Source organism: Miscanthus floridulus, chromosome 12 (assembly GCF_019320115.1).
Source record: "Miscanthus floridulus cultivar M001 chromosome 12, ASM1932011v1, whole genome shotgun sequence".
Lineage (NCBI taxonomy): Eukaryota > Viridiplantae > Streptophyta > Magnoliopsida > Poales > Poaceae > Miscanthus > Miscanthus floridulus.
This window is the reverse complement of record NC_089591.1, coordinates 17,980,428-18,005,793: the sequence shown is the minus strand read 5'-3', so window position 1 is coordinate 18,005,793 and position 25,366 is coordinate 17,980,428. Positions and strand designations below refer to the sequence as shown.

At 40.4% G+C, this 25,366-nt stretch overlaps 1 non-coding gene across 1 annotated transcript; it reads left to right on the top strand.

The window, feature by feature from the left end:
- The first annotated feature begins 19,902 nt into the window (after nt 1-19,902).
- LOC136498768 (small nucleolar RNA R71) lies at nt 19,903-20,009 on the top strand. Its single transcript, XR_010769769.1, has one exon. It is a non-coding gene; the product is annotated as a small nucleolar RNA R71 (small nucleolar RNA).
- The last annotated feature ends 5,357 nt before the right edge of the window (nt 20,010-25,366 follow it).

The window sequence follows — 25,366 nt, the reverse complement described above, 5'->3', positions numbered from 1 at the left end:
CAGTGCACAAGAGAAACTACTCCAAGTTCCAAACAGCACAGATGCATCGCTTTGTGATTTTCATATTTCCATAACCAAAATACTATCAGGATGATTCTTATGCTCAAAGAAAGATATTGAAGTCTACTATTGTCCAGAATTTTCTCATGATTTTTAGGTTGTCTAAGAATAGAGATCGAAGCCAAATAGTGTAGGCTGCTCTGAAAAGACAGGATATGGAGAACAGAAGAAAACCATAACCCAACTATTTATTTCACTAATCCAAGAATAGAGAGGAAGGGGACTGCACAACGCGACAGCTTCGGTTGGGCCGGCCCACGAGAGGAGAGGGGGCGGGTGACGCTAGGGTCGCGGGGAGGAAGAGCTGGGCCTGCTCGCTGGTGTGGGCCGAAGCGTCAGCGAATAGAAGCAGGCCGGGGAAAGGAAGCGGCCGACCTGGGCTCACGCAGGAGAAAAAGGAAAAGGGTGGGGAGAAGCAGGCCAACTACTGGGCCGAAAGAGGGAGGAGGAGTACTTTTCCCATTTTCAATCCAAATTCAAATATGACCAAAGTCAAATTCAAATGGGGTTTCAACCACACTTTTCAATTTAAACAAAATGAACAATTTTAGTAAGTTTTCAAACATAAATTTCTACCACTTTTTATATTCTTTTATTTTATAATTCTCTTTTCTTTCTTTTCTTTTACTTCAAAGCCATTTTAATTTCATTTGCAAAAGCAATTTAAACCATTTGAAATTTTCAATCAAAACCACTCAATCAAATAAATCAAATGCAAGGGCATGTATGCTCAAACATGTTGCCAGCTTGTGATGAATTTTAATTTAATGAATTTTTTATTTTCCTATATTTCATGCGCACAAAAATTCACAAATAAATCATTTTAAACCTATTTTCAAAAGAGGCAAATTTTGGGGTGTTCCACATGTGGGCCTAGGGGGCTAGGCGGCCAATAGGTGGGGCCGACTGGCCCCACCTCGCAGCCACTCGGGCTTTGCCTTGGTATGGAGTAGTCTTGAGTCTTCTAGAATCTTTTGGTGTCTGTTTCGCTGTGGATAAGCGTGATTAATTCTGATATGTAGGTCCACCTTGATGGTTTTCTAGATAAATCCTACAGAAAATATATATTCACCAAAACACGTGGAATTTGTTAGTTTAAACCTCTAGACCATCGTTGGTGATTATATTTATGCCCTTATAGATGTTATATTGATAGTTTATAATGGTTGTTAACTACCGTTAACAAACTCTCCCAAGCTTAACCTTTGCTAGTCCCTTAGCAAAGCGAAACTTAGTAAATGGATCATGAGTTGCGTCGATGCTTTCACTCCTCAAAAGTACACATGTGTTTAAACAAGAATTCTCCTCCGGATTAGAATGAACCTATCTAACCTCAAACTCACTCATATTACCTTCAACTATGGGGCTTCTCAGCCTTCACTTGGGTCTTGAGCAATTGAAAGATAGAATGATCAAGTCAAGCTCTATGTCTCAAGTTCTTTGTTCAACCATTATTCTAGAGTTTTTATAGATTTTCAAAATAAAACTCAGAGCTTCCTTTGTATCACACTTTCAAGTCTCTCAATATATGTGGTATTTCTGGATTCTCACCAAGGCAATAGTGATGTTATGCCTTTCTTTCTTCCTACAACTAAAGCTTATGTGGAGCTCATAGGAGTGGAGAAGCATAAAGAGCATAATTGCAATACATATATTGTAAAGTCAAACCTCAGATCCAAAGAGAGTTGAGTCATACAATCAAATCAAAATGTGCATGTGTGTGGATATATATGGTGGCTAACCTATTTATACTTTGCTCCTTGAAAACATATCTCTCTTTTAGAATTTAGAAACAACTTTGCAAGTAAATATGGGCTATCTTATTCATCTTTTCTTCTCTCTTTTTTTAGGCAGGGCATCAGAGTACCCATTGTTTTCAATATCTCAGACACTTGTCCATTTTTTCTCATCTCTTTTTTTCTTTTTTAATGAATAATTTTTGCATAGACACATGTCTCTTTTCTGCAACAAAACTTTTGAGAGATACCAATAATAACTCGGAGCATTTGTTTGGTGAATATCTTATCAAGAATATTTTTGGTGTGTTTCTCCCAGTGTAGGAGTAAAACATTTTTGGATGGATCTAGATGGAATTGCATGTTATTGCGCCTACCCTCTCCAATGTAGGAGTAGTGCATAAGAAAGGGGGTACAAAGATTATACCAAACCACGCTCTTGACACAATCGGGAATCCAAGCAGAGCCTGCTTGCCTCCCTCTAGACCTAGCCTAACTAGCAATGCCCTAGAATTGGTGGAGCTCTAAGGATAATTAGGGTTTCTATCTTCTCATATGACTTATGCCTCAGGTGGTGGCAGGGGTAGGTATATATGCTGGAGCATCCATCATGAGCCCTTGGATCAAACCGACATAAACAACGGCGTAGATGCAACCTAGGGGGCGGTGGAGAACTCACATTCGAAGGAGGGGCTATCATGTGGGCCCAGGGGGTCGGGCGGCCTATAGGTGGGGTTGGGTGGCCCCACCTAGCAGCCACTCAGGCTCTGCCTCAGTATGGAGTCCTCTTGAGTCTTCTGGTGTCTGTTTCACTGCAGATAATCATGATTAATTCTAACATGTAGGTCCACCTTGATAGTTTTCTAGATAAACCCTACAGAAAATATAGATTCACCAAAACACGTGGAATTTGTTAGTTTAAAGCCCTAGACCTTCGTTGGTGATTATATTTATGCCCTTATGCATGTTATATTGATGGTTTATAATGGTTGTTAACTACCATCAACAAACTATCCCAAGCTTAAGCCTTTGCTAGTCCCTTAGCAAAGCTAAATTTAGTAAATGGATCAAGAGTTGCGTCAATATTTTCACTCCTCAAAAGTACACATGCAGTTTAAACAAGAATTCTCCTCCAGATTAGAATGAACCGATTTGACTTTCAAACTCACTCATATTACCTTCAACTATGAGGCTTCTCAGCCTTCACTTGGGTCTTGAGCAATTGAAAGACAGAACGATCAAGTCAAGCACTATGTCTCAAGTTCTTTGTTCAACCATTATTCTAGAATTTTTATAGATTTTCAAAATAAAACTCAGAGCTTCCTTTGTATGACACTTTCAAGTCTCTCAATATATGTGGTATTTGTGGATTCTCACCAAGGCAATTGTGATGTATGCCTTTCTTTCTTCCTACAACTAAAGCTTATGTGGAGCTCATAGGAGTGGAGAAAGCATAAAAGAGCATAGTTGCAATACATATATTGTAAAGTCAAACCTCAGATCCAAAGAGAGTTGAGTCATACAATCAAATCAAAATGTGCATGTGTGTGGATATATATGGTGGCTAAACTATTTGTACTTTGCTCCTTAAAAACATATCTCTCTTTTAGAATTTAGAAATGACTTTGTAAGTAAACATGGGCTATCTTATTCATCTTTTCTTCTCTCTTTTTAGACGGGCATCTAAGTACCCATTGTTTTTAATATCTCAGACACTTGTCCATTTTTTCTCATTTCCTTTTCCTTTTTCTCTTTTTTTTCTTTTTTAATGAATAACTTTTGCATAGCCCCATGTCTCTTTTCTGCAACAAAACTTTTGAGAGATAGCAACAAGAACTCGGAGCATTTGTTTGGTGAATATCTTATCAAAAATATTTTTGGTGTGTTTTTCCTTGTGTAGGAGTAAAACATTTTTGGATGGATCTAAATGGAGTGGCATGTTATTGCGCCTACCCTCTCCAATGCAGGAGTAGTGCATATTTGGGTGGTGTGTACGTGATCTTGATTTTAAGAGCATGAAAAACCTCTCATAAGGGTCAACAAAGCTTGACTAAACTCAATGCAAAATAAGCAGCATATATGTGGAAGTTTTTCTAGTCTAAATATCATGTATGGCTTTGGTAGGAATTCAAGCTTTGTCATATAGGAGCTCATCATGTAGGATTTTCATATTTTTCAAAAGATAAATCTCTAGAACTTTAGTATCACTTGGAACAAGATAAACAACAGCTCAAACCTTCTCATATCATATCCATCAATTACCTAGACTTAGATCAAGCATACGCTACCCACGAGTTTCAAGTTCAAAGTAAATTCTTATATCAAAACAGTCGTATCCAAAACTTGGGAGAATTCAAGGCTGAAAACTAGGTACTTGAAAGTAATTACAACAAAGCAACTTTTCATCATTTCCATGTCAAGAGATTATCCTTCAGAGTCCTTTTATTTATTCAGCTCTTAAAAACGAAAAAACTAGATACACACTTTTTATTTTTAAGATCACACCTTACTATTATATATAAAAGACAAAGATAATTTTTTATTTTGCTTTTAGTTTGTTATGCATCTTTTTATGACTTAGAAATAATAGAACAAAAGGGAAAGAAATACTTAGCTAGATACATGGGGAATGCCTTTCCCCCAAGCTTTGCCAGCGTGGTCGAATGTTGAAGTTGAGTGATCTTTTTTAGAGCAGATTTGCCAGTGGATGTCCCTCTTGTCCCGGGATGGAATGACATGAAGACAACTGGTTGAATGTGCTCTTGATCTTGGTGCATCATCCTACAAAATATCAACAAGAATACCAAAACTCGTGGAACGGATTAGGATATAGGGTTAGCGGTCAACCGTCTAGAGATTAGTTGTTCTTGTAGTTTAGAAATATTTCTATTTTGGTAGATTTTTAACAGGATGTCTTTCTAATATCTTTTTGATTTTCCATTTTTATATGCATGCAAGAAATATATATGTATGGTATTTTTAATTTTTTATGCCACCACAGTGAATATTTCCATGGGTATTTACACCGTAGATTTATTCACATGGGGCTTAGGATTTATGATGCAATGATGTAATGCAGTCATGAAACTTCTTATCTTCTTTTCTAAATGCAATGCTAATGCAGAGAAGTAAATATGCTAAAATGAAAAGTAATTCATGCAATACTAGGAAGTAAATATGGATAACTATCGAGGGTTTGAATTTTTAAGTCCTCTGGACATGACTCTTCTCCTATCTTGTTCATTCCTTGGGTGCATCAGTTGGTCTCGAGGATAAAGACCTTGATGGTTACACCTCTTATAATGGTGCTTCAGATATTGTCGCCTTTTCCTTCTACACCTGCTTTGTTTGTGGACTGACCTTAGGCGGAGTAGCTTCATCTTTCACAACTTCTTTAGGTTCTTCATCTTCCTCCCATTCATTCTTTGGGAGTCGATTCTTTTGGTTTTGGGATGATCGACGTCTCCTCCTAAAGTGGGACTTCTTCGGCTGCTCATAAGTGGTATACCTATTAAAATAATAGCATACCTTCTCTCTAGGGAATTAGAAGTGGACTTGTCTAGATCCGACGTAGATGATCGCGTTAGTTGTGTTGAGGAATGGTCTTTCCAATATGATAGGTGTATCATCTTCTTCTTCACCCATGTCTAGAACCATGAAGTCTATAGGGCCAAACTGATCATGTAATCTTACCATGACATCTTTCAATATTTCCTCTGAAAATTGGATTGATTGATCCGCCATCTGCAATTGCATATATGTAGGGAACAAAGGTTCATCACCAAATAAATATTCATACGTTACCTAGGACATTATGTTAACACCCGACCCAATGTCATAGAAGGTCTTATGAAAGATTCATTGTCTAATGGTACAGTCGATCGTTGGTATGCCTGGATCATCCTTCTTAGCAAGGAATGGTGAAGCGAGGAGGTGGTCGTACTATAATCGGAGTGTGTTGATCATGTTAACTGATTCTTCTTGTGGCTGCTTGGCCTTCTTCTTCCTTCTTCTCTTGTTGTTCTTCTTCTTGGTCACTGTTGTTTCTTCGGGTAGGTACGATGTCTACGGATGTCTAGGAGATTGCATGATGTGGTTCTTGAAAGAAAACTTCTCCTTTTTATCCTTGATTATGAAGCAGATCTTGGCACTGTCTACGTAGATGATGGCTTTTGTGGTACTTTGGAAAGGTTGGCCCAAAATAATGGGTGCCCTTACATCTCCACCTATTTTTAAAACCACAAATTCTACGGGAACATATGATTGTCCCACTCAAACAATGGCATCAAGAACTCCCTTGGGGTAGTAGAGTGACTGATCTGCAAGATGCAAACGTATATTTGTGTACAACAAAGTATCTCCATTAATTTTATCATAGATTACCTTAGGCATGATGTTGAGACTTGCTCCGAAGTCATAACAGCTTCTTGAAATATGTATGGTCCAATGGTAATGGGGATGATAGGTCTTCCTAGATTGCTATTCTTTTTTAGCAAGGTATAATCTATCCACCTTCTCATCGATGGTTGTATACAGTAGTATGTTGCATTGTGAATATCGACAAGATTTGCAGTTTCTAGATCTTCTGGCCCTAGAATCTTACCTTTATCAGACGGAGGAACAAGCAGCTACCAGCTGAGCTATTTGTGATTCTACCATTTTATTAAAGCTATGCTGGTTCTTAATGGTAGAAGCAAAGCTATCCATTCTATTATTTATGTTCTCTAGAATTTTATCATTGGTAGCTACTTTTCTAGATAATCCCTCCATAAGTTTAGATTGGCTAGAAATTATTAAAATTATTACCTTGATAGTTACCTTGGTAATTACCTTGGTCGTTCGGTCTTTATTGCTGATTCCATCCTTGATTCTATTGAGGATGAAAGTAGTTGTTGTTGACAAAGTTCACATCCTCATGGGTCTCAGTGACAGTTGCTCCATGAATGCCCTAGTGTTTCCACACTCTTCACATGCCATGTAGGAATCATGAATGTGCATGACTTCTTGCTTCTCATTGGCTTAATCTTCGAGCTTCTTCATCAGCAGATCCATCTTGGTAGACATCATGTATACCTTCTTGAGTTGATGCATACCTCCACCTCTCTTGCGGGTCTGAAGACATTCTTCATTACAACCTTGGTTGGAGGCCATCTTCTCCATAAGAGCTATTGCAGCTGGTATGGTGAGTGATAGGAATGCACCTCCAGCAGCAGCATCCATAGTCTCATGGGTACTTTTGGTCAACCCATGGTACAAAGTCTGCATGAGTAGCCAATTCTCCATCCCATGATGGAGACATTCTAATATGTAATCTTGAAAGTGTTCCCATGCCTTAGGGACAGATTCATCATGTTGTTACTGAAAGCTTGAGATTCTTCCACGTAGAGCATTGGTCTTGCCTATGTGAAAGAACTTTACTAGGAAGGCAGTGGATCAGTTATCCCATGTAGTATTTCTATCTTTGTTGGCTGTAGAACCATTGCTTTGCCTTTCCCAAGAGTGAGAATGGGAAGAGGCAAAGTAATATAGCATCTTGGGTCACTCCTTTGTTGGTGAAAGTGCTATAGATCTCTAGGAAGTGTTGGAGATATGCACTCGCATCTTCATGTGCCTTTCCACAAAATAGGCTTGCTTGCACCATGTTGATGAGGGTTGGCTTGATCTTGAATCCAATCTCTCCAACATTGACTATTGGTCTAGTTCGGATGTTGGCTATAGTTGGAGCAGAGAATTCACAGAGAGTCTTGTCAGCCATGGCTTCAAATTCAGGTGTTAAGCTTCGCCTTATCTAGTTGTCTTTTGATTCTAAAGCTAGGACTTTCTTTAGTTTAGTTCTAGTCCTCCTAATTAATGCTTCTGGATCATCAATGTAGTTTATCGGAAGGTCAAAACCAATCATACATTACCCTGCATAAGAAACACAAGTAAACAAAACAAGGGTAAGCTTGTTTGAGCAGAGGTCAATGCTTATCTTTCGATCACATCAATGAGTATAAGTTTATCAATACTTCCTTTGCCTAGCTACCTTCCCCCGCAATGGCACCAAAAATGCTTGTTGGTATTTATTAACGTGTCACTTGTTTTAAGTAGTCACCCTATGTTGTTTACAATCCTTAGCATCTTTTACTAAGTTGTCATCTCTAGTGTTGGTGCTAGAAATGCTTGTTGGTACTACCTAGTGCCACTTCTAGAATGACACAAACAAGTACTTTAATATTTCATGTGACTAGGAAGAATATATATATATATATATATATATATATATATCAAAGGAATCTGGAAGCGCAAAGATAATTATACCATTGTAGCACTTTACCCGAGAGTATTCCAGGTATTATTCTTTATATTTTACCACAGGGAAGGTCTAGCACGGACATGTATTGATAACTTATGCTATTGATGGAGAAGTAAACCATTACCAATATTCTACTCACAACAGGGGTAAGTCATAGGATAAATTATGTATATGATAAGTATGGATTAATGATAAATCACTCAGAGTACTCCTTTCTATGGCATTAGATTAAGTAGAATATTAGAGAAATAATTCCTAAGTCATTCTTAATTACAAGTCAAAGCATGCATTGAGTAGTGCAATTACACCTAGTAGTCATGGCTAAAGTCATCTTTATATCTACACATAAGGGATATTACTAAGGAAGATTAAGAACAGAGCTTGTCTTCCTTCGTAACCACATCCTACTTGCAAACCTATATTCGGGGAGTGGACTACAAAGGACTCAACGAGAGTGTCACATCCGTGATCTACCACATGACCCAGAATATAGGGTGTATCCGTAGGTAAACAATGTATAAGCATCATGCTTACACAATGTCGACCACTCACCCCATGTATTTTAGAGTGAGTGCTATATGAACTTATGCATAAACATAACAATAATCTAGCTATACAAAGTATATAATCAAAGTAGATAATGTACATTATAACAAAGAACATGAATGAGATGAATAATAATGTTGTCATAACAATTGTAGCAAGCATATAAAAGTAATGGAGATATAAAAGAGAGGGGAGTACACAGATTATACCAAACCACGCTCTTGACACGATCAGGAATCCAAGTGGAGCCTGCTTGCCTCCCTCTAGACCTAGCCTAACTAGCTATGCCCTAGAATTGGTGGAGCTCTAAGGATGATTAGGGTTTCTATCTTCTCATATGACTTATGCCTCTGGGGGGTGGCAAGGGCTGGTATATATAGGCCAGAGCGTCTATTGTGAGCCCTTGGATCAAACCGACTTAAAGGATAGTGTAAATGCAACCTAGGAGCTAGTGGAGAATCGACATTCGAAGGAGGGCTGACATGTGGACCCAGGGGGCTGGGCCCACCTGGCAGCCACTCAGGCTCTGCCTTGGAGTGGAGTCCTCTCGAGTCTTCTAGAGTCTTCTAGTGTTCAGTCTCGCTGTGGATAACCGCGATTAATTCCGACATGTAGGTTCACCTTGATGTTTTTCTGGATAAACCCTACAGAAAATATAGATTCACCAAAACTCATGGAATTTGTTAGTTTAAACTCCTAGACCTTCGTTGGTGATTACATTTATGCCCTTATGCATGTTATATTGATGGTTTATAATGGTTGTTAACTATCGTCAATAGTGGTGTGGACATGTGATTATGATCAAGCTTTGGGACTTGGAAAAGAAGAAAGAGAAAAACAAAAGGCTCAAGGTAAAGGTGATATCCCTAGGGCCATTTTGTTTTTGGTGATTGAGATACTATAGAGAGTGTGATCACATTTAGAATAGGATAGATGGTCGTACTATTAAGAGGGGAGCTCTTATCGTACAACTCGATCATCTAGTGCCACTAGGTTTGGAATACTTGCATTGCATATTAGGCCTAGTGCGCAATCGGTGAGAAAGTGATTAACCTTTGAAAAATTATTGTGAAAATGCTAACACACTTGCTTGTGATGGTGAAACACTTGGAATGTTATCATATTTGCAAAGGTGGTGAAAAAGGTGAAGCCCAGGAGGCAAAACTTGGCTTGGGGTACTACCATGGGTGCACCACCACACCTTGTTCAGGTGCACCTGCCACCCCTGTGGCAGTGACCAGTCTGGGAGGCCAGAGAGCGATAGGTTGCCCTAAGGCACCACCACCCCCTATCTAGTGGCACCGCCACCCCTAGGGTGGTGCCCACCTGGACATGGCCGAGGAGAGCTAGTGCTAGGGGCTGGCACCAGAAGTAGCATTGTGCATCACCACAGGCGTGATGGTGCACCGCCTGTGGGCACCGCCACCCTATTCAGGGGGTACCGCCCCTTTTCAATAGAGAGCGGGTGAACTAGAGATGGGCACCGCCCTAATTTTCTAGAGAGAAGGGATTTTGGGGTGTTGGCCAGGGTGGCACCATCACCACCTGTCCATTGCCACTGCCGCTATCTAGTGACCACCTGGCCAGTCAACTAGCTATTGGATTCAACCATTGGGTGGCACCACCACCCAATATTCGGTGACCGCACCGCCATGTCTGGTGCCCTCGCAGAAGCTCCTCCAAAGGGGTAACTGACTCTATTTGCTTATGGGCTTATAAATAGAGCTAGTGGCTAGCCTTGGCCACTCTCTTGGCACTTCTACCAGCTGCATACACCCTTTGAGAGCTCAGCACACCACTCCACTCACTTGCACACTTGATTTGATCATCTTGAGTGAGATTGAAGAGCGTCTAGTGCATTGCTTAGTGTTCTAGCATCTTATGGCACTAGTTGGGTGATTTGGGCTAGGTAGAGATCTTGTTACTCTTGATGTTTGCTAACACCTAGATGGCTCGGTGATTGGTGGATTGTCTCATGGAGGAATGCGATTGTCTCCGGCTCTGATCATTGTGATTAGTGAGGGGTTCTTATGCCTTCCCTGGTGGAGTGCCAAAGGCAACTCTAGTGGATTGCGCGTGGCTTGTGGATCCTCATCTTGTGTTGGTTGTGTGGCACCCGATTGTGGGTTAGGCGAGTGATGCCTATTAGCGCATGAACCTCCAAGTGAGTGAATCATCACAATGGGAACTAGCTTGCTGGCAAGCAAGTGAACCTCAGAGGAAAAATCATTGTGTCTTGATTGTCTCCTTGGTATTCATTGTTGTTCATTGATTGATCACTTGCCATGGTGGTATATCACTTCTACCCTTCTCCCGCGTTACTTTGTATTTACCTTGTGTAATGCTTGTAGCTAGTGTAGCTCTTTAGTTGTAGTTCTCTAGCTAGTTTTGCTCACCTAGGTGTAAATTAGCAACGTAGCACTTGTGTGATACACTAGAGATCATAGAAGTTAGAATTGGGTAGGTGGTTTGCAACACAAGTGTAGTGCTAGCGCAAAATTCACTTCGCCATCTTTTTTACTAATAACTTGTCTTAGTGTTGTTGTAGAAATTTTTAATAAGCTATTCACCCCCCTCTAGCCATTAGGACCTTTCAAGTGGTATCAAAGCCATGGTCACATTGATTTGAAGCTTAACAACCTTCGGTGTTAAAATGACTCAAATCAACAACACCAAGAAGCCACCCCAATTTGATGGCTCAAATTATCCATATTGGAAGGCAAAGATGACCATCTACATCAAGTCAAACAATAGAAAGGCATGGAAGGTGGTGGAGACCAAGATTGAGATTGCTAATGAGGAGGCTCCCACTACCACCGAAGGAGTGCTACTCCTAAACAATTACATTGCTCTTAGTGCCATTCATGATGCTTTGGATGAAAGAACATTTGAGCAAATCAAGAACATTGAGAGGGCTCATGAGGCATGGAAGAAGTTGGAGGAGTCATTTGAGGGCACTCAAGCTATGAAGGGTGTAAAGGCATACATTCTCAAGGAGAAGTTTGCAAGCTTCAAGATGAAGGAGAATGAGAGTGTGTCAAAGATGTTCCATAGGCTTCAAGTGCTTATTAATGATCTCAAATCACTTGGAGAAGAGGTGAAGGACAAAGACTTCTCCCACAAGTTCTTGAGATGCTTACCTTCGAGATTCGACACATTGATCACTATTCTAGTGAGGAGTGGTTTGGACACCATGACACCAAACCAAGTATTGGGTGATGTGATGACCGATGATACATATAGAGATGATGATGAGAAGGAAGAAAAGAAGGAGAAGAATGATGAGAAGAAGGATGAGAAGAAGAAGAATGTGGTATTCAAAGCCACTTCATCCAAGGGCAAGGCCAAGCAAGACACATCAAGTGAATATGACAGTTTTATTCTCTTGGGATGATGATGATGTTGAGAAGATGGCTCTCTTTGTGAAGATATTTGACAAGTTCATGGTGAAGAAGGGTTATCGTCCTAGAAGAAAGAAGTCCTCATCCAAGAACAAGGAAGAATCAAGCAGGTGCTTCAAATGTGGAAGCAAGGATCATCTTGTTACTCAATGCCCATACAATAGCGACAATGATGATGATGACAAGAAGAGCAAGAAGAAGGACAAGAAGGAAAAGAAAGAGAAGAAGGATAAGATGACCTTCAAGAAGAAGAAGAAGGATGGTTCATATATGGTCACTTAGGATAGTGATGCTTCCTCGAGTGATGATGACAAGACCACCAAGAAGAAGGCTCTTGCTAGCATTGCCATAAATGAGAAGCCTTCTCTCTTCGACACTCCATCGACATGCTTTCATGGCTAAGGCCACTAAGGTACAATCTGAATGATGAGTGTGATGATGAGAAACTTGATAAAAATGAAAGTGATAGCGATGATGATGATGAACCAACTAAGGATGAACTACTTGATATGTTAGATGATGCTAAGGAACATTTTGACATTAAGATAAGGGAATGCAAAAGCTTGCGTTAGGAACTTAAAAGCTCTTAAGCAAGCCTTTGATAAGCTCAATGCATCTCATGAGATGCTAGAGAAAGCCCATGAGAAGCTTGGCAAGGCTCACAAGAAGCTTGAGAAAGCTTATTCCTCTTTACTTGATGAGCAAAGTGTGAAAGAGCATGTTGTAACATGTGATGTAGGCTTAACTTGTGATATAATTGATGACGTTTCTTAGCATCACTCTTTACTAAGTTGTCATCCCTAGCATGATGCCAGAAATGTATTATTGGTAATTATAAATGACACTTGAAAACTTGAGAGTAAATTTATATATATATTAAAGTATCCGTAAGCGCACAGATAATATACCATTGTAGCATTTCATCTGGGAGTATACCAGGTATTGTTATTTATATTTTATCCACATGGAGGAGCTATGGAGTTGTGTTGGCATAGAGATATTGACAAATATATATAGTTATGATAAAATCACTATCATGCTATGGCAGGGGTAAGTCAAGGGATAAATAAATGATAAGTGTAAGGTAATAATGGTATTCCAGAGATAGAAATAGAGACTCATAAAATGTAGTATGGCTAAACAGGAGATTCGTTAAGAGCAAAAGATTTCTAAGTCATTCCTTATTTACTAAGTCTTTTGCACACCCTAATATATACACTCTCATCTTAGTATAACTAACTTTGGATCTATGCATAAGGAACATTACTAAGGAAGATCAAGAACAGAGCTTGTCTCCCTTCACAACCATGTTCTACTTGCTCTAACAACAGGGAGTGGACTACAAAGGACTCAACGAGAGTGTCACATCGCACGATCTACCACATGACCTAGAGTGCAGAATGCATCTATAGGCAAACAATATCTAAGCACCATGCTTACACAATGTCGACCACTTAACTCACTCAAGTACTGAGCTAAGAGCTTTACGAACATATGCATAAATTCATCATCAATCATAACTATATCAAGCATATAACTAGAGCAAACTAGGAATATAATAAATAGCAACATAATATTGAAGTAGCACAAAGTCATAAATTTAGAGATACAATGGCTATACCAGTCTTCAAACCTGACTTGAATAAATGTGTAGATGCATCCTAGGAGGCAGGTGGAGGAACCGACGTCGAAGCAGGAGGCTGATAGGTGGGCCTAGAGGGCTAGGTGGCCTATAGGTGGGGCCGAGCGGCCCCACATGTCATCCTCTAGCACTTTGCTTCGGATGACGTGGCTTCTAGAGTCCTTTGGAACCTTTTGGAGTAATTTTTGCCCCGAATAAGCAGGATTTAATTTGATGTTTTGATCCCCTTGACGATTTTCTAAAATAACCCTGCTGAGAACATAGATTCACCAAAACTCATAAAAATTATTAGTTTAAATCCCTAAGTCTATGTTGGTGATCATTTTCATGCATTATTTCAAGTTATATTGACATTTGTAATGAATGATAACTACCATTAACAAACTCCCCCAAGCTTATCATTTGCTAGTCCATGAGCAATGCCAAACTTAGCAATGGATCATGAGTTTAGGATCTTTGAGAATATTGTAGCAACTCCTCAAAAGTACACATGCATTCAAACAAGAATTCTCCTCCGGATTAGAACAAACTGATCTGACTTTCAAACTTATCCATATTACCTTGAACTATAGGGCTTATAGCCTTCACTTGGGTCTTGAGCAATTGAAAGATAGAATGATCAAGTCAAGCACTATGTTTCAAGTTCTTTGTTCAACCATTATTCTAGAGTTTTTGCAAGTTTTCACAATAAAACTTCAGAGATTCCATTATATGACACTCTCAAATCTCTCAAAATGTGGTATTTGTGGATCCTCACCAAGGCAATAGTAATGTTATGCCTTTCTTTTCCTACAACTAAGGCTTATGTGGAGATCATAGGAATGGTGAAAGCATGAAAGAGCATACTTGCAATACATATATTGTAAAGTCAAACCTCGGATCCGAAGAGAATTAAGTCATACAATCAAATCAAGATGTGCATATGTGTGGAATATATGGTGGCTAACCTAATTCTACAATGCTCCTTGAAAACATATCCCTCTTTTGATACTTAGAAATATTTGCAAGAAAATATGGGCTATCTTATTCATCTCTTTCTCTTTTTTTAGGCAGGCATCTAAGTACCCATTATTTTAAATATCTCGAATACTTGTCCATTTTTTCTCAACCTTTTTTTTTCTTTTTCATGATTAACTTTTGCATAGCCCATGCTTCTTTTCTGTATAGTAATTGTTGGAGAGATAGTAACAAGAACTTGGAGCATTTATGTGGTGGAAACCTATGAAGCATATTTTTGGTGTTTTCTCCCTAGTGTAGGAGTAAAACATTTTTGGGTGGATCTAGATGAAAAACATATTTTTGCGCCTATCCCTAGTGTAGGAGTCGTGCATGTGTGGGTGGTGTGTACGTGATCTTGATTTTAAGAGCATGACAAACCTCTCATATGGGTCAACAAAGCTTGGCTAAACTCAATACAAAACAAATAGCATATGAGTGAAAGTTTTCCTAGCCTAAATATAAACATGTTTGGCTCTGGTAGGAATTCAAGCTTTGTCATACAGGATCTAATCATGTGGAATTTTTATATTTTTCAAAAGATAAATCTCCAAAACTTAGTATCACTTGGAACAAGATAAATAGTAGCTCAGACCTTCTCATATCATATCTGTCAATTACCTAGACTTAGATCAAGCATTGCTACCCACAAGTTTCAAGTTCAAAGCAAATTCTGATGTCAAATCAATTCAATCCAAAACTCGGGAGAACTCAAGGTTGAAAACTAGGTACTTGAAAGGAATTATAACGGAGGATCTATTCATCATTTCTATCATGTGAGATCATCTTCAAGTTCTTCTTATTCAATTAGCTCTTAAAAACAAGACAAGAAACTAAAGCACACCTTAATACTTAAAACAAACTATACACACTCTTTTTGTTTGGTTTTCATTTTTTTAATAAATACAAATTCAAAATTTACCTAAAGAAAATAATAAAATACAAGAAAGAAAACTTACTTAAAGTAACGGGGGCGCCTCCCCCAAGCTGGTTGCTGCTGCAGTCTCTCAGAAGGGCAGGTCTATGTTGAGACCCTAGAATAAATACTACCAATTCTGGTTCTCCTGCTACTGGTGTGTTGGATGGCGGCAAGGCATTGTCCTACTTCTTCTTGCCACTAGAATGTTGGTGTTGAGTGTTCTGAATCTCATGTTGGTTCTCCTCAATGGTGGTGAGCCTGGTGTTGAAGTGAGCGTGTTCCATCTGCTGCTCATGGTAACCCATGGGTGGCAGATGGTGGCACATGTGCTGGTCATGATAGCCCATGGGATGGTCATGGAAGCCACGAGCAAAAGGACATATATTCTCCCTTGGTAGCCGTTGGAGACCTCCTCATAAGACTGCTGCTGGTAGTAGTCAAAATTATCATCCTGCCATTGCCCATTTGGGCCCTATTTCTAGGAACTCTCTGAATGATGTGGAGAAGGCTGCTCCCACCCTAGCATGTTCAAGTTGGTGCATACGGGAAGATCTCAGCTGGTCAAAACCTACATGCATAGGATGGTGCACCTAGGAAGGTCATCCTTGATCAAATCCTGTGTAGCCGGTGAAGGCAGGGCCTTCTGGAATGGTGTCATCTCCACGATATCGAGGTTGTGGGTTGTGGGTGATCCTCGCAAAAGCACTCTTGCGAGGTGCTTCCTCCTATCTCTGCAAATCAAAGGCAAACGAATCCACTTCATATAGACTGAGGTTCCGGTTTGGTAATGGGAACTCGGTTGTATAATCCACATACATCATGCCAAGTTTTCTGCCTCTTCCCTTTTTTAACATATGTGCATGGTTAAAATAATCATAATCAATATGCCAATGGGAACGTCAAGTAACAGAAGCATTTTCTAGCAGGCCCAAATTTTAGCTATGCGGGTGAACAAAGAAGTGCACCCAACATCTCCCTTAAGACCAAGAATTTCTAGCCATTGTGTCATCATGAATTTTATGGGTGAGACCTTCTTTCTTTTGATCATGGCATAAATCAGTTTTAGTTCATCATTCCTAATAGTGCAAAAATCACTTCTAGGAAATAAGGAAAAGCCTAACCATTTATGCATTAAGCGCAAAGTAGGGTGCTGAATTTCATTGGTGCGAGGACGGATAGCAAACAATTTCTTTTGAAATTTCCCTCCAAAACTTATTTACATCAATGTCTTGTATAGCAGAGTCTATGTTAATTATGCACTGAGAGTGAAATCCAAGAAGTTCACTAAAATTTTCTAGGGAATAGAAAATTCTTTCCTAAAAAGTCTAAATGAAACTTTCGAATCGGTGGGTTGCAAAGTGCACAAGAATTCAATAGTTAAAAGCTTACACCCTAGCTCATCAATTTTCCAAGCATCCTCCTATCCTATGGTCCTAAAAATAAGTTTGAATTCAACGATCATACCTGTGGCTTAGAGTAGAGCAGGATCATAGGCAGGAGCCAGGACAAAGTCCTAGGTCTTCAGCTTTTTGTAGATGTTCTTCTCCCTATCTCCCTGGAGCTTGAGCTGCTTCTCTTATAGAAGAATGTTCCTCTCCACAGGGGCTGATTGAGACAGAGCTCCAACAGCGAGAGATGGAGGATCGACCTCCATGTCGGTGCTTGCTCGGGATGAAGAACTTCTTGTTGAATGGAACGACATCGCCCACTTGCCGGAGATCTTGCTCATTTTCCTGCAAAATAGACAAAAACAAGACAACTCATGAAACGGGATTAGGAGATAAAAATGTTAGTGGTTAGTCATCCAGAGTCAGTAGTCCGAGGGTTAGTCGTCCAAAATTGCCTAATAAATACTCTCATCAAGATTTTGGCATGACTTCCATCTTAATTCTTTTTAATTCCCTCTCTTGATTTGGACAACACTACCACACTTAAATTCTATTTTTCACTCTCAAATTTTAGCAGCACCTCTCTCTTTCTCTCTTTCTCAAGATTTTAGCACTACTTTCACTCTCTCTTTCCTACTTCCAAAATCACTTCTACCAGGGGAATTTTAAACTATGAAAGTAGCTTCTGGAATTTTGGACTTGGGAGGGTGAATTGCAATTGTGTGTGAGGCCGAGAGCAAGCAGCAGGTGTGGGATTTATAGGCGACGCAGCAACAGGCCGACCGTCCAAGTGGTGGGGCCGGCCAGCCCCACATCATGGCCAAATGGCCTCTCCATTTTCCTAATCCCCCTTTGCTTCATGCTTAAGCAAATGTTGGTGCCCGTCGGTGCTCTTTCGGTGGATATGGCCGGTGAAGAGTGATAGTGGAGGATAAGTAGGTGAAAGTGGAGATATGGAGGTGATGGAAGTGATAGGTTGTGGTTGAGTGGGTCCCATGTGCCCCCCTGTATTTCTACCGTATATAGAAATACAATGCAAAAAATATTTTATGATACTATGAAATATAACAAGATGAATGATGGTATTCTTAAATTTTTATGCCTCCACGGTAAATATTTCTTATGGGTTTTTACTCCATAAAACTTTTTATGTGGGGCTTAAGTTTTTATAATGCCATGATGAGAATTTTTGCTTCATGATGCAGGTGTTGAAAAGTAAATATGCTAAGATAAAATGATTAATGCAGTATGAAAAAGTAAATATGGATAACTACCGAGTTACCTCCCGGCGCGGGTTTAGAATTTTAAGTCCACCGAACTGGACTTCTCCGTTTGGGTTTATTCTTTGGTTGCATCAGTTGGTCCTGGAGATGGAGACCTTAACGGTTGCACTTGCTTTTCATGCCACTCCAAATTAGAGCATTGTTCCGGGCTTGGCTTGAAAGCGAACCACTCTTCCTTCCCATTGATATGGAATTTAATTTCTCCAGCTCCAACATCAATGTGAGCATTTGTTGTGCTCAGGAAGGGTCTCCCAAGAATGAGGGATGTCTTCATGTCTTCTTGCATGTGAAGTACTACAAAATCTATGGGAACAAAAAAGTTTCATATTTTTACCAGAATGTTTTCAGCGATTCCTACAGGGTAGTGGACCGATTGGTCGGCTAGTTGCAAGCACATTGATGTTGGCGTGAGGGTTGAATAGTTGAGCTTGTTGAAGACCTTTTTGGGAATGACACTAACACTTGCTCCAAGATCGCATAACGCATTCTCAAAGTTTTGGCTCCCGATCGAACAGTCGATAGTAGGGCATCCTAGATCCTTCTTCTTGACATGTGAAGTGTTTAGGACGGCCACACTACACTCCTTTGTTAACTTGATTACCTCAGTGGAAGGTAGTGGTCTTCTATTGTTGAGGATGTCTCTGAGATACTTCGTATAGGTAGGTACCTGTATGGCATCTAGCAACGGAATATTGATATATAACTTTTGAATTACATCTACGAATTTACCAAACTGCTCATCCATTTTGGCTTTCCGATTTCTGCGTGGAAACAGTAGGAGAGTCGTGTCATGAAAATCGTGTTGTAACTCTTGCTCTTGTGGGCCAACTTCTTCAACTTCATTGGTTCTCTTCTCCTCTTCCTACACTACCACTGGTGTCTTACCTATCCTTGTCGGATATAGTGGATCATGAGTAGACTTGCCACCTCTTGTAGTTATAGCGTTTACCTTCTCAAGGTTAGTGGCAAAAGGCAGAGCAGCAGCCAACTAGGGTAATTGTGATTCTATCTTTTTATTATAGCTAAGTTGGTCTTTTATGGTGGAAAAAAACTATCTATTTTAGTGTTTATGTTTTCTAGGACCTTATCATTAAAAGAAAACTTCTTAGAAATATTCTCATTAATCCTAGCTTGTTCTAAGATTAAGTCCCTTAAGGATGGTTGTTTAGAATTAGAAGAATTATAGTTATTACCTGGGTACTTACCTTGGTAAGTTGACCGTTGTTGTTGATTCCACCCTTGTCTCTGTTGTTGTGGAGCAAAATTGTTTATGACGAATCCTCCTGATATTTATGGAATTCTACCCCCCAAGTATTCTCCACAGGTGTTTTGAGCATTGAATGCATCTTGAATGGCCTAACGATCTTTCATGTAATTGGCTCGCTGTTTAAGCCAATTTAACAGTACATACATCTTAGTTGACAATGCACACACCTCTTCTAGTACTTCTTCACTCTTATTGCATAATTGAATGTTACATGATGACTAGTCTTGATTAGAGGCTATCTTTTCCATAAGAGTTTTAGCTTTTCCATGGGTGAGTGACATAAATGATCCTCCAGTAGTGGCATCGAGTTGTTCACGAGCTTTCTGAGTTAATCCATGGTGAAAACCTTGCATGAGCAACCAATCTTCCATCCTATGATGAGGACAATCTGAAATGTATTCTTGGAAATGTTCCCATGCTTCTGGAATGGTTTCTCCCTTCTGCTGCTGGAAATTGAAAATCTTTCCTCTTAAGACATTGGTCTTGCCTACAGGAAAGAACTTTTCTAGAAAGGCCTTTGAACACTTTGCCCACATGTTGATGTGATCTTTATTGATGTAGAACCACTACTTCACCCGTCCCGTGTGGTAGAACCGCCTGAAATAACACACTTACGGAGGCCCTTGTCTTCCACTAGACACTAAGCACCCTGAAGGTGAGCTACATCAGGCAGTTCTATCGAGCCCACCTCGAGGGAGAACCTAAAAATCCATATTTTTCCATCAGGATCATAAATGAGAGGATAAAGCTTACAACATGCTTAACCATTTCTTACATCACTTTCCATGCAATATCAAAGTATAATATTTCTTGTTTATAACAGCAGAATATAACCATGTTATTAGAGTTTTAGCAAAAACAAACTCATTTAATGAAAAGTTAAACATTAACATAATGATCCGTTATATACATCATAACAGGTTATAATTTTTCCATTGTAAAACATTTTGGGTGGAAGTTTCAAATAAACTCTATGTCCGCAATGTTAAGGAAATCCTCACTGAGCTCACTAGGAGGTTTCCACACGCAAGTGTTAGCTCCACATGTTCCTGTCACCTGTAACAGGGTAGAACAAACCCTGAGTACTCAATTGTACTCCGCAAGGCTTACCTGTCAGGAGGAAAGAAAAGACTCCAAGGATATGCAAGGCTATCTGGCTTGTGGATTTATTGCATCTGTGGGAGCATTACTTAATGTGCATCTTTATATTCAATTTTATTAGCAGTCATCATTAGTTCATTAACTAACCATTCTATGTAAGCACATGTGCTACTTTTAAGCAGATGGTAAGCAAACAGAACCATTTTATCATCTTTCATATTCTAGTTCTTACTACGGTGCTAGATCATAGCCAAGTCATACCGTATCATATGGTGATTTGTGAACCAATGTATCCCAACTGGGTACCCCAAAACACACGCCCCGCTTGTACCCTAGGCACAAGCAAGACCAACCCACTACTCTCCTGTCAAGGAGTCCAGGTCCCCATCCAAACATGGACTCCAAGCCCACACCTGAGTCCCAAACTCAGTGTAGTGCTTAGACCTCCACCATCCCAACCTCCAATTGGTCAGTCCAAAAAGAGCCAGAACCCATGACAAGAGAGCAACAAGCCTTCCCACCTCCATAAGCAAGTATGTGCTTAGGATAATAAGTCTGTGACCTAACTAGAATCCAATGCAACAGACGGTCCTCAATTGACACAGGCAGAACAAACACAACCAGAGCCTCACTCGGTTACCTAACCAAGTCCAAATCCAAATAAAAAATATGGTTCCGCTCGGTCTCCAATTATTATCCACATATATTTCATGTGATAGTAACATGATAATAGTAACAATAATACATTTCCTATCTCTCGTGAGTGACAGATAATCACTCGACTTCTATCGGAGTCCTGTAGCATAGCAATCTACATGATCCTGTCATACTAGTAAGACTCATAGGATAAGGATATATATGCTATGTGACAATGAGAGTGCAATCAAGCTAACCAACAATCTGGTTCAACATGCAAGAACAAAGCACGTTGGTGTCCGCCATCATTTCATAAGAGATCATCAACAAAAATGGGGCATTTGCATTGAGAGTGTGGGCACCGAAGATCAACTTGCCGACATATTCACCAAGCCATTAGATGATAAGAGGTTCTACAAGCTAAGGAATGAGTTGAACATATTGGATTTCTCAAATATGTGTTGATGCACCCCGCCCCCACTTATATGACATGCCTCTCCTTTGAGCAATCCAAGGTAAAAGTTGATTGGCATGTATACATCCTTTGCTAAGGACTTGTTTAGTGCATCTAGTCATTCCTCATGTTTTATAGGCTCATTCATGAAAATCAGATGAATTTGATGCTTATATGGTACCACTATTGCTTCCATGCTTGACTTGATCTAGTGGTAGCATATGACATGTTTGTGGGCTTGTGAACCTAGTGTTTGATATAGAAAATGAGCTATAAGTGTTTAACTCAACATGGTACAAGATAACCCTTAAAATGAGGTGTGAAGAAGCTTGTCCTTGGATCAAGCCGAGTTAAATATCTTTGGCAAGTGATCTAGATTGAACTAAATTTGGGAAAATAATCCTCACCCCATTGATTGACATTGATAATCTTAACCTATCTAAAATTGAACCTTTGTGGTCATTGATGACAAAGGGGGAGAAGTAATGCACAAAGATAGTGAAAAGATGACAAAGGGGGAGAACTTTGACATAGGGAGAGAAATATTAAAGTAAGGGGATCAATGAAAATTTGAAGCACATAAGTAGGGGGAGCAAGCTCATAAACTTGATTGATGCATTTGAATGTGCATTTCATATGTTTGCCTACATGGCACAAGTTTTAAATTCAATATCCATGCTTGTGTGGTGTATTCTAGCTGTAGGATTTATTGATGAAATGGAAAACTAGCATGCATAGGTTGAGTAACTAGACTTGAGTTTATTTTGTGAAAACTAGACCCTTGCCTCTTTTATTGATCTCACGGGGTATTCTAGTTTTTGTGTATGTCTAGATACTAATGGTGCTAAGGATGGTATATTGGTGCACTCCGATTGGTATCATGCTTCAAAGGTCCATCTCTTATACCTTAGCATCTTTTGGTAGACATTACTCTCCCACAACTCAAATCTATACATATGTGCAAACTTTCAATCCAAACTCTTAGCACATATGTAGGGGGAGCTAATGCTACCATGGGGGTTCATGAAACTTGTCCAAATGCTTGGGCAAGCAACATGAATTCATATTTGAATTTATTTCATATCTTTGTGGAGGTTGCCATCAATTACCAAAAAAGAGAGATTGAAAGCCCTAGTTTGGTTTTGGCTAATTGATGAAACCTATTTAGACTAACCCTATGCTCTAAGTGTGGATTTGAGATAGGTTGGTCCAACCCAAGTGAAGGAGCTAGGTGGCACTCATGGATGGAGATGGACACATGAAATGAAGTCCATGGTGGTGGTGTGGACATGTGATGATGATCAAGCTCCAGGACTTGGAAAAGAAGAAAGATAAAAACAAAAGGCTCAAGGTAAAGGTGATATCCCTAAGGCCATTTTGTTTTTAGTGATCGAGACACTATAGAGAGTGTGATTATATTTAGGATAGATGGTCATACTATTAAGAGGGGAGCTCTTATCAAACAACTCGATCATCTAGTGCCATTAGGTGTTGGAATACTTGCATTGCATCTTAGGCCTAGTGCGCAATCGGTGAGAAAGTGATTAACATTTGAAAAATAATTGTGAAAATGCTAACACACTTGCACGTGATGGTGAAACACTTGGAGTGTTAGCACAGTTGCAAAGGTAGTGAAAAAGGTGAAGCGAAGGAGGCGAAACTTGGCTTGGGGGTGCTGCCACGGGGGCACCGCCACCCCTTGTCCGGTGCACCGCCACCCCTATGGCGGTGATCGGCTGGGTGGCCAAGAGCGGCAGGTTGCCCTAGGGCACCACCACCCCTTATCCAGTGGCACCACCACCCCTAGGGAGCTGGTGCTAGGGCTAGCACCAGAAGTGGCGGTGTGCACCGCCACAAGCACGACGGTGCATCGTCGTGGGCACCGCCACCCTGTCCGGTGGCACTGCCCCTTTTCAATAGAGAGCAGGTGAACTAGAGATGGGCACCGCCACAGGCACCGCCACCCCTAGGTGGTGCACCGCCCTAATTTTCCACAGAGAAGGGATTTTGGGGTGATGGCTAGGGTGGCACCGCCATCCCTTGTCCGATGACCGCCTGACCAGTCAACTAGCCATTGGATTTTACCATTGGGGGGCACCGCCACCCAATGTCTGGTGACCGCACCGCCGTGTCCGATGCCCTCGCAAAAGCTACTCCAAAGGGATAACGGCTCCATTTGTTTGTGGGCTTATAAATAGATCTGGTGACTGGCCTTGGCCACTCTCTTGGCACTTCTAACAGCTGCATATACCCTTTGAGAGCTGAGCACACCACTCCACTCACTTGCACACTTGATTTGATCATCTTGAGTGAGATTGGAGAGCCTCTAGTGCATTGCTTAGTGTTCTAGCATCTTGTGGCACTAGTTGGGTGATTTGGGCTGGTGGAGATCTTGTTACTCTTGGTGTTTGCCGGCACCTAGACGGCCCGGTGATTGGTGGATCGTTGAGTGGAGGAAGGTGATTGTCTTCAGCTTCGATCATTGTGATTGTGAGGGGTTCTTGTGCCTTCTCTGGCAGAGCGCCAAAGGCAACTCTAGTGGATTGCGTGTGGCTTTAGGATCCTCATCTTGTGTTGGTTGTGCGGCACCCGGTTGTGGGTTAGGCATGTGATGCCTATTAGCGCGTGAACCTCCAAGTGGGTGAATCACCACAATGGGGACTAGCTTGCCTGCAAGCAAGTGAACCTCAGAGGAAAAATCATTATGTCTTGATTGTCTCCTTGGTATTAATTGTTGTTCATTGATTGATCACTTACCACGATGGTATATCACTTCTACCCTTCTCCTGCATTACTTTGTATTTACCTTGTGTAGTGATTGTAGCTAGTGTAGCTCTTTAGTTGTAGTTCTCTAGCTAGTTTTGCTCACCTTGGTGTAAATTATCAACATAGCACTTGTGTGATACACTAGAGATCATAGAAATTAGAATTGGGTAAGTGGCTTGCAACACAAGTGTAGTGCTAGCACAAAATTCACTTCGCTATCTTATTTACTAATCACTTGTCTTAGTGCTGTTGTAGAAATTCTTAATAGGCTATTCACCCCCCCTCTAGCCATTAGGACCCTTCAACGGACCCATACAAAATGATTTGGTAGTGGGGCATTTATCAACACCGGAACAAGTATAGATTACATCTCAGACAATCCAATACTACAGAATGTCATCATTGATGGGTCGAAACTGCTCATCACAGTTGGTTTTGGCCTCAGCGATGATATATCGATGATGATGATGGCCATGGTCATCAACTCATCATCTCCAATTTAGAATCGGCAGCGATAATATGTTATCACCGCTGGTTTTGCTTTTCAGCCAGTTGTGACAATGACATGATCATTGTTGGTTGAAGTTTTATTCAACATTGATGAACCTATAACCGTTGCTAGTTTATAGCATGAACCGGTGGTGATGAGCATTTGGTCAACACTGGTCAGTGGCACACTCCGGCGCTGATGAGCGACTGGTCACCATCAGTCAATGATGCAATTCGGTGGTGATGAGCAGGGAGGTCGCCCGACCCCCTAGGTGGACCAACCTACATGCAAAGAAGTACAACATTAGAAGATCTCAACCATGCAAAATAAGGTGGTTTGATCTGAGGGTGGAGGATGGAGAGCACATGAATCCATGGGCCCACCGA